Here is an 8,827-nt window from a genome sequence, read left to right as displayed (position 1 = left end):
TAAGAGTGCCTGGGTCTCAGTGTCCCCGTAATCCCTGCAAGCACCTCTGAGAGAAAGCCACCCTTGAATTCCACCTGCTGCCAGACAGTCCAGTTTCTCCCTGTATTTGTCTGGGTCCCCAGAGACTCTCCTGGAACTGGAGTTCAGACCAGGAGTATGTGTCTCCCTCCCGATTGAAAAAGACAACCGCATCCTCAGTTGCCAGCCCTTTCCGCATACGCCTCTATACCTCCACACTTTACTCCCGCAGCTCCTCTGAGTCTCAGTGTGCTTTTCTCTTTCCTTCTAGTTGTAAAATTTCCACTCCACCAGCCTTCCTGTGGTTCTGTATGATGTCTATTTTGTCTTTTAGTTGTATTTTTGAAGTGGTTGTGCAAGGCAGCAATTTCCAGTGTTTACCTATGTCACAATCTTGGTTTCTCTCTTTCGTCTATTTCTTAAAGAAAACAGAAGTGGGAAGAGTAGTAAAATCCTATGCAGGTTTTCATCTGATAGCTTTTAATTTTGTTGGAAACACATAGGTCATGGGTGGAGGAGCAGTTGAGTTCCAGTTAAGCCACTTCCTAGAGTGTAAGTTTGCTTAAACTTCTTAACCTTCTGAGCCTCATTTCCCATCAAATAGAGGTATGAATAGTTCTCATCTCACATCATTTTTCCTAGTAAGCACTCAAGAAAGGCAACTGTTACTGTTATTGCTATGTGCCTTTGAATTCCCACGTTGTCACAGACCAGGAAAACACAGGTGAGAGGAAAGCACCTGGTCTTCTAAACATTTCAGGTGGTTTTGATGGTGGTACACTTGTGTTAGGAGAAAGCCAGAAAACAACAGCAGTAAGAACATATGGAAACATTTTGGTTTTAAGCTTTACATATATTTTTTGCTTTTGCAAAATCCATGTATAACTCATTTCACAAGAATGCAACTTTAAAATACTTAATTGTACGTCTCTGTATGTGTATTATAACAGAAAAAATTATCGTGGTTTGATGGGGTGCTTGGGAGGAAACAGAATGCTTCAGTGTGGGGAGTGACTGACTGTCCCTGAAGTTACAATATGAAGAGGTAGACAGTTCTGATACATTTAAAATAAACCTAAACCTTTACATTCAGAATCCTTTGTGCAACTTTTTCAACCACGCAGGCATTGTTTATAACAGGGGAGGGGAAAATACATGATGAAAGAAGGACAGAAAGAGGAGGCATATCTGCATATTTATTTGCTTGGCTGAGTCAGGCTGGCCAGGGTTCCAGAGCAGACCTCAGCTCCTGGTCCAGGCTACCATATTGATGGAGCCGAGACAGGTGGCCTCTGCCCTACTTTGTCAAGGAGACTTCAAAATCACAGTCTCCTGAGCCTTGGGACAGTAGAGAAAGCAGCTGAGCAGCATGCTCAGTCTGTGGTGTGAAAAATAAACCCTTGGACAAAGGCACACGCTGCAAACTCCCTACTAGCCCCACCCCCAGCTCTGCGGAGCAGCTGTCAGCTTTGATTAGCTTTTCTGGCTCTGAGATTCTGGGCTCTATAAATTGCTCCATCCCCTTAGCCCTCTTTGCTTCTCCTATCCTTGGCTCTGGTATTGTATGATGAGCTGTCACAGCCGGCTGGTCAGACTGCTGCTGCCCAATCAGCTTCTCCTCATACCCAGACCCTTGACTGACCTTGCTTTGTCTTTGCCCATCTTTCTGATTCTCCTGCAGTTGAATCTCCTACCCCTGCTGTCTGAGCCCACTGCTTGTCTAATCAGCCCATTAGACAGTTTGATTAGCTGCCCCTTCCTCTCACCCTGCCAGCTCTTCCTGCTGCTGCCAGCTGTGCTCAGAGCCTGCTAGTAACTCACCATCAATTCCTTCTGACCCTCCATTAGTGCTGCTGGCTGATCAACTTAATACTTTTTCTCAGCAATCCCTGATCTAATGTTGTCTCCTTCCACCATGGTCCTCTTATCAGCCTCTTGTCATCTCCCCTTTCTGTCTCCTGTGTGATCCTCGTGCTATAAATTAAACCATTCTGGTGATCTGTGGAGGGCACTTTGTCGTTAGGCTTTAGGCTGGGGTTACCTGGGTGGCTACCTTTTGGCACGCAATAATGTTTCAGTGCAGAGTTCAAGTGCTCACTTCACAGCTTCCTCCAAATTTTAATAGCTGGTGTTGCTGTCTGACTCTATGTTTACTGAGCTATATCGGTGGTTCTATCCTTCTTCCTGTGGGACTACCTGACATCCAGTATTTTGTAACTAGGTTTCAAGGTGTTTCCTGAGCACCATCTTCCTCAGTGGGTAGGGCATTACCCTGCACACCAAAAGGTATCAGGTTTGATTCCCGGTCAGGTTACATATCTAGGTTGTGGGTTTGATCCTCAGTCAGGGCGTGTATGGGAGGCAACCCATCAATGTTTCCCTCTCACTTCAATGTTTCTCTCTCTCTTCCTCTCTCTAAAAATCAATAATAATAAAAGAAATAACTAATTGGAAACTAAAGAGTGAATGATGGAATTGACATCATCTCTAAAGCTGATGAACTAATAATAGGCAATGTACCATGTGTGGTCAAATGTCTTGGGCTCTGAGCTTGTTCAACAAGAGTGCACAAGCTCTTTGAGTGTGGTTTGAAAGAATTGATGAACTCAGGAGAGAAAACATCCTCTACATCTAAAATTGCTAACAGAACCTAGTTTGGACTTCTAGAGCTTAAACAGTTGTACTGATACTACTAATCAGTATGAAGAAAGTTATAATAATCCTAATTTCATTTTATATAACATAAAAAAACCTTCAGTTTTAGTTGCATTCTTGCTAAATCCTAATAATAAGAAAATAACACTTAAAAAAGGGGGGACTGCCCTGACCGGTTTGGCTCAGTGGATAGAGCGTTGGCCTGTGGACTGAAAGGTCCCAGGTTCGATTCCGGTCAAGGGCATGTACCTTGGTTGCGGGCACATCCCCAGTGGAGGATGTGCAGGAAGCAGCTGATCAATGTTTCTCTCTCACCGATGTTTCTAACTCTCTATCCCTCTCCTTTCCTCTTTGTAAAAAAATCAATAAAATATATTTAAAAAAGGGGGGGGACTGATAATATTCTGAGCTAAAAGGAAAAACTGACATGCTTGAACAAAGCATTATTCATCAATATTTGTTCCATGAATATTTATGAGAGCCCTTATTCACTAAGCAGTGCCATTAGGAACTTGAGATATAGAGCAGATAAGATGTTTTTTTTTCTGCCCTCACAGAATTTACTTTCCAATAGGACAGATGGATAATAAACCAAAAAGTAACCCAGAAATCCTATTACTAATAGCAATGATTGGTTCTAGGAAGAAAAGGATAACATTGTGAAGTGGTTGTGTGGTGGGGTTATTTTGGACAAAGCCAGAAGAAGGAACCTCTCTGAGGAAATGGCCTCTGATCAGGATTGGATGAATTGGGGTTTGCTGTGGGAATCTCTGAGAGAGGACCATTCAAGGCAGAGGGGAGGCAGAGGGTGGAGGAGTCCCACAGAACAATAAGCAAACATTCAGTACTTTTCTGATACATTTTTTGTCTTAGAAGTGATCATCAGTCTTTTCAAATCTTTGTTATTATTTTCTTTGACTCTTATTTCTGAATTAGATGCTAGGAACTTCTCAATGTGAAAGCTCCCCCAACAAGTCCAGTTTACATTTATCTTGCCAATTCCACTGATGATTAGAAAATTTCTTTTTGAAGCTTTAAACAATTTCAGAGGGACATGGAGGAAGCAGCTGTTTCACACTTAATTCATGGTCATCACAAGATCATAACTGCAGCACACTGTCCATCAAGAAAGGAGGTCACAGATTCACTTTCATGGGGATGTAGAGATAAAGCTGCACAATCTGTGTAAAACGCAGTGGGAAGCTGTCCATCTGATCCAGGTGGTGGGTATGAAGCATTAAACAAGAGACAAATTCTGTTTCTCATGGGACCTATTTTTTAGCCATTGAAAATGACAGTAAGCAAGTTAAATAAGTAAATAAATGATATAATTTCAGAAGATAGTTATAAAAGGATCTGTGTGTAGAATGGAGGATAGAATTTTTTACTGCCATGTCTAAGTATAGTGAGTATTGTTTTTAAAAATCTACAGTATTCAGTCCTTTCTTCCTATAGAGGAGGAATTCTGCATCTCAAGAAGCTTTAATGAGAGGATGTACTGTATGTTCTAGATGTGAAGCTAGAACGATCAAATCCTCCCTCACTCCAACCCAAGAGCCAGTTATGAAAAGGTGAATTAGTTGCTAATTGGATACTCCTATTTAGAATTTTTAATCTTTTTAAAAAATATATTTTTATTTATTTTATTTATTCATTTTTTAAATATATTTTATTGATTTTTTTTACAGAGAGGAAGGGAGAGGGAGATAGAAACATCAATGCTGAGAGAGAATCATTGATTGGCTGCCTCCTGCGCGCCCATAATGGGCATTGAACCCATGACTTCCTGGTTCATAAATTGATGCTCAACCACTGAGCCACACCGGTTAGGCCAGAATTTTTAATCTTGATCAAATGCTATAAAAATGTGGTAGAATACATTTAATAGTCATTCATTACATCTAAACTTTTCAAAAGTAAGTCTTTGTTTTCTGTTCAGCAGCTATCCATCCTAACATGCATCTTTGCTTCCTAAATCAGGGTCTCTAAACTCCCATCAGCTCAATGAACTCATAATGCTGCTCAAATAGATAACCATTCATTAGCCTGCTGCCACCAAAGTTGGTATCTGCTGCTTGCCAGTGAATGTATCTTAATGATACACGAGATCCGGTACTTTTACTATTAAAAGTGAATCTCCCACAGACAGAATCCTGATGCTCTGATGGTTGAAATGACCTTCCTTAGTTCTGCTGTATTTCACATAATTGTCTTTTCCCTGAAAGCCCAGCTATGTAATCCAAAGCACTTTTGTTTTCATCTCAAAGAACTCATTTACTCAGAATGATAATGTAGATAATAGGGAGTTTTTAGTATGGAATCTTGAAGAAATATTTTCATTTCCCTAAAAGGTCATGATGTAATAATGCCTTGCTCTTCTTTCTCTATCCTGTAGCTAAGAAAATAGGCATTTTGTGAATTTATCTGAGAAGTAACTAGGTTTTGTCTGCATCTTCAACAGCTTTGTAAACTATTTGTAAATGAACTATATACACACAAAATATATTTAGACAATTTCTTCGTATTATCCAGTACTTAGAACTTTGGATTTTATATTACATTGAATCATATAATATTGGTATTTAAAATATACTATATAATGTATAATATTTGTATTATTTTAATGATAATACTATTAGTGTAAGTATGTTATGTTATTCTACATTAACATTTTAGTATAAGCCTTTAAGGATTGTCACTATTAAGTAGTTTGTGTTCTGTGAACTACAGATACTTTAAATTTTATGTGTAGTTAGTAAATAATAACTGAATAATCCTTTTAATTGTAATCTCTTGTTATCCTTGTTTCCAATATATGTGCTCTAGCAAGAATACCAAAATAAAATAGAAGACTCAGGCAATACCCTAAAGGAATTTAGGTATTTTTCCAGTTATTTTAAAGTCATAGCAAGTGATGTTTCAAAAAGAAGGAACATCTTGCATATAAATATATGAAGTGTTGACATATATGTGTCATGAGTATATATACACATACATATACCCATTACATACATATAATGTATAACATAGATATTCATATATACATTCATTGATTTGAAACAGTATAACTTTAAAAATGTATGTTGCCCTCTAATCACTTTCATTTCTTTTCTTCCATCCATGCATTAGTGCAACACTTTCATGTTGATGTTTTCTTTGACCTTTTATAAAACAGTATTATAATACCACAATGCATAATTTAGTCTGAAATCATTCATAGGTCATTTGTTGTTGGTATTGAGAAATTTTAGAAAAGAAAAAGCATTTTATAAGATTAAGTAGAAAATCATTAGAATGTTCTTTTACCTAGAATGCTTTCCTTTTATTTTCTGATTTCTTCTCAATTCCTTCATACATGAAAGTGGGAGGGAAAATCACAAGCTAAAGATGGAAGGATCATCTGCAGTTAAATGTGGTTTTTGTGATTATAGGTAAACAAGAAAGAAAAATTATCTCAGAGGAACTCATCTGCTACATTGGAGCAATTATTATTGAGAGTACAATGAAATGAAGATTGTGGGATGGGATGCGACTGATATACTCCATTGGGTTTATTTTGATTGAAGCCCAAAGTACTGAATAATTGTTGATCTTTGACTTGCCTGTAATTCAGAAACAATACAGACAAATGAAAAATGCTTATGAGTAACTGATTAAACAGTGATAGCAGGTGCCAAATCCAATGAATGTCAAATAAGATTCAATTCTGCCCCATCACGGGCCTCCCATGGATAAAAGAAAATGTTTATTCTGGGACTAGATAATTTGAGTCTTCAGTTGACTAATGTAAGATATTCTGTTGACTCTACCAAATAAGGAAGTTGAATACAATAATTTTATTGTTGGTGTTCTTGTTGCCAGGGACTTATGATCCTCATTAGGTTTTACTTTAATAAGTATTAGTTCAGTGGCTCATGCTTTTAGGCTCTAAACGAATATTTGTTCAATGAATTAGTGAATATTATTAAAATCATTTATATTTTCTGAGGATGTATCAAGAGGAACCAGAAATAGAAGGAAAAGTTATCCCTTGAGTAGATGAGAATGTGGGAAAGTTATGTTGGTCTAGCGCAATGATGGCGAACTTATGACACTCATATTTTTGGTTGATTTTTCTTTGTTAAATGGCATTTAAATAGATAAAATAAACATCAGAAATATAAGTCTTTGTTTTACTATGGTTGCAAATATCAAAAAATTTCTATATGTGACACGGTACCAGAGTTAAGTTAGGGTTTTTCAAAATGCTGGCACGCCGAGCTCAAAAGGTTCGCCATCACTGGTCTAGTGAGATAGTAAAAAATAACATGTAAGTCGATGCTGTATTCTTGAATTCTTGAATTAACTACCTCATCAAAAAATTATTTTTTTTATTATATTAGTGAATTCAATCCTAGGGCCAATCTGGGCCTTGTATGTTTTAGAGAATTAAGGTTAAGAAGTACTGGGTTTTCATTCAGGCCCTACTCTGCCCTTTCTGTGTGACATAAGGCCAGACTTTACCCTATCTGATTGTCAGTAATATGCTGTCATAGGCTTGATAGCTGGAGGGAGACATTAAAAATGGTATTTATAAACGGGGTCATGACTCAAAATGAGTAAAACCAGCTCCAATTCATATTGGGGAACTTTGAAATGAAGTTAATTCTAGGGCTGTGTCATACATATACTCAGCATGTAATCTCAAACTGTCCTTTGAGCAACAGGATTACATAGCACAGGCCAGACACTGCCTGTAAGGGAAAACATTGGAGGGGCGTAGAGTCCTGATATTTTTCTCAAGGTTGAAGAAGTTCATATAAAAGAATCATCTAATCAAGGAAATATATTCTGGAAATTTTTAAAAATATATTTTATTCACTTTTTACAGAGAGGAAGGGAGAAGGATAGAGAGTTGGAAACATTGATGAGAGAGAAACATCGATCAGCTGCCTCCTGCACACCCCCTACTGGGGATGTGCCCGCAACCAAGGTACATGCCCTTGACTGGAATTGAACCTGGCACCCTTCACTCCGCAGGCCGACGCTCTATCCACTGAGCCAAACTGGTCAGGGCAGGCAATTTTTTTTTTAAATAAAAGAATAACCAATGGGCAGCATCACTCCATATATGTGTTTATTTTTTTTTAAGGTAAAACCAAAGATATCAATAGCTTTAGAACAGCATGAAGTACTGTTTATAATAATAAAAAGGTAATATGCTAATTAGACTGGATGTCTTCCAGATGTCATTCTGGACATCCTTCCTGGTGAAGCTGGGGCCTGAGGGAAGCCAGCCCAGGGCCCGGGTGCTAGAGGGAAGTCGGTGCTGGCAGCCAGGGGAAGGAAGGCCTACTCTTGCTCGAATTTTCATGCATTGGGGCTCTAGAATACTATATAAAAGAAAACACTTACATATAATTTGCATTTTAATACTTGTGTCCTCATACATTCTAGCTAATTTTCGGTAGTCATCTACTAGTACACTAGTAGAGTGGTACTGGTTGTTTATGGCTGTCCAGTGTCTATTGATGATTCTGGTATCATAATAGTTGCTGAATATTTTGAATATTACTTCTCTTTTCTTCCATCCATGCATTAGTGCAACACTTTCATGTTGATGATTTACTATGTGCACGCAGTATAATTGGTATTAAATTTATAGTAGTTAAAAAAATAGATACCACACATAGTCCTAGTGGTCTTGGAGATCACAATATGATGTGCCAAGAACTGTACAAAGCACTTCACATTTATTAGCTTATTCAGCCCTCTCAATTCCTCTATATCATGTGAACCCTTAGGAGAAAGAAAGGACACCTACTATGTAGGGCTCCTAGTGGCTAATTGGACTCAAATATAAAAGCGGAGCCTAGCAGCCGTTTCTGCACAGGGGCCTCTCACACAACTTGCACTCCACAGAGAAGCCTCTGTTCTAAACTGCCTGCCTGCGTTGTGTGTCTACCTACCATCTGAGACAGCCCTTATAAGGGGTTTCTGGAATCCTATTTCAACCAATAGGACTAAGACTTGCCCATTCAATTGGAGATGCACAGCATCGACCAATCAGAGCATTCTATACTGACCAATCAGAATATTTTGGACCAATAAAATTATGAGGATTTGGAGTCCTCATCTGCATGGAGAGTACACTTTACCTTTTCACTGAAGAATG

This window comes from Myotis davidii, unplaced genomic scaffold, assembly GCF_000327345.1.
Source record: "Myotis davidii unplaced genomic scaffold, ASM32734v1 scaffold18, whole genome shotgun sequence".
In the NCBI taxonomy this organism is placed as follows: Eukaryota; Metazoa; Chordata; class Mammalia; order Chiroptera; family Vespertilionidae; genus Myotis; species Myotis davidii.
The sequence above is the reverse complement of the archived record's forward strand: the minus strand, read 5'-3'. Positions refer to the sequence as shown.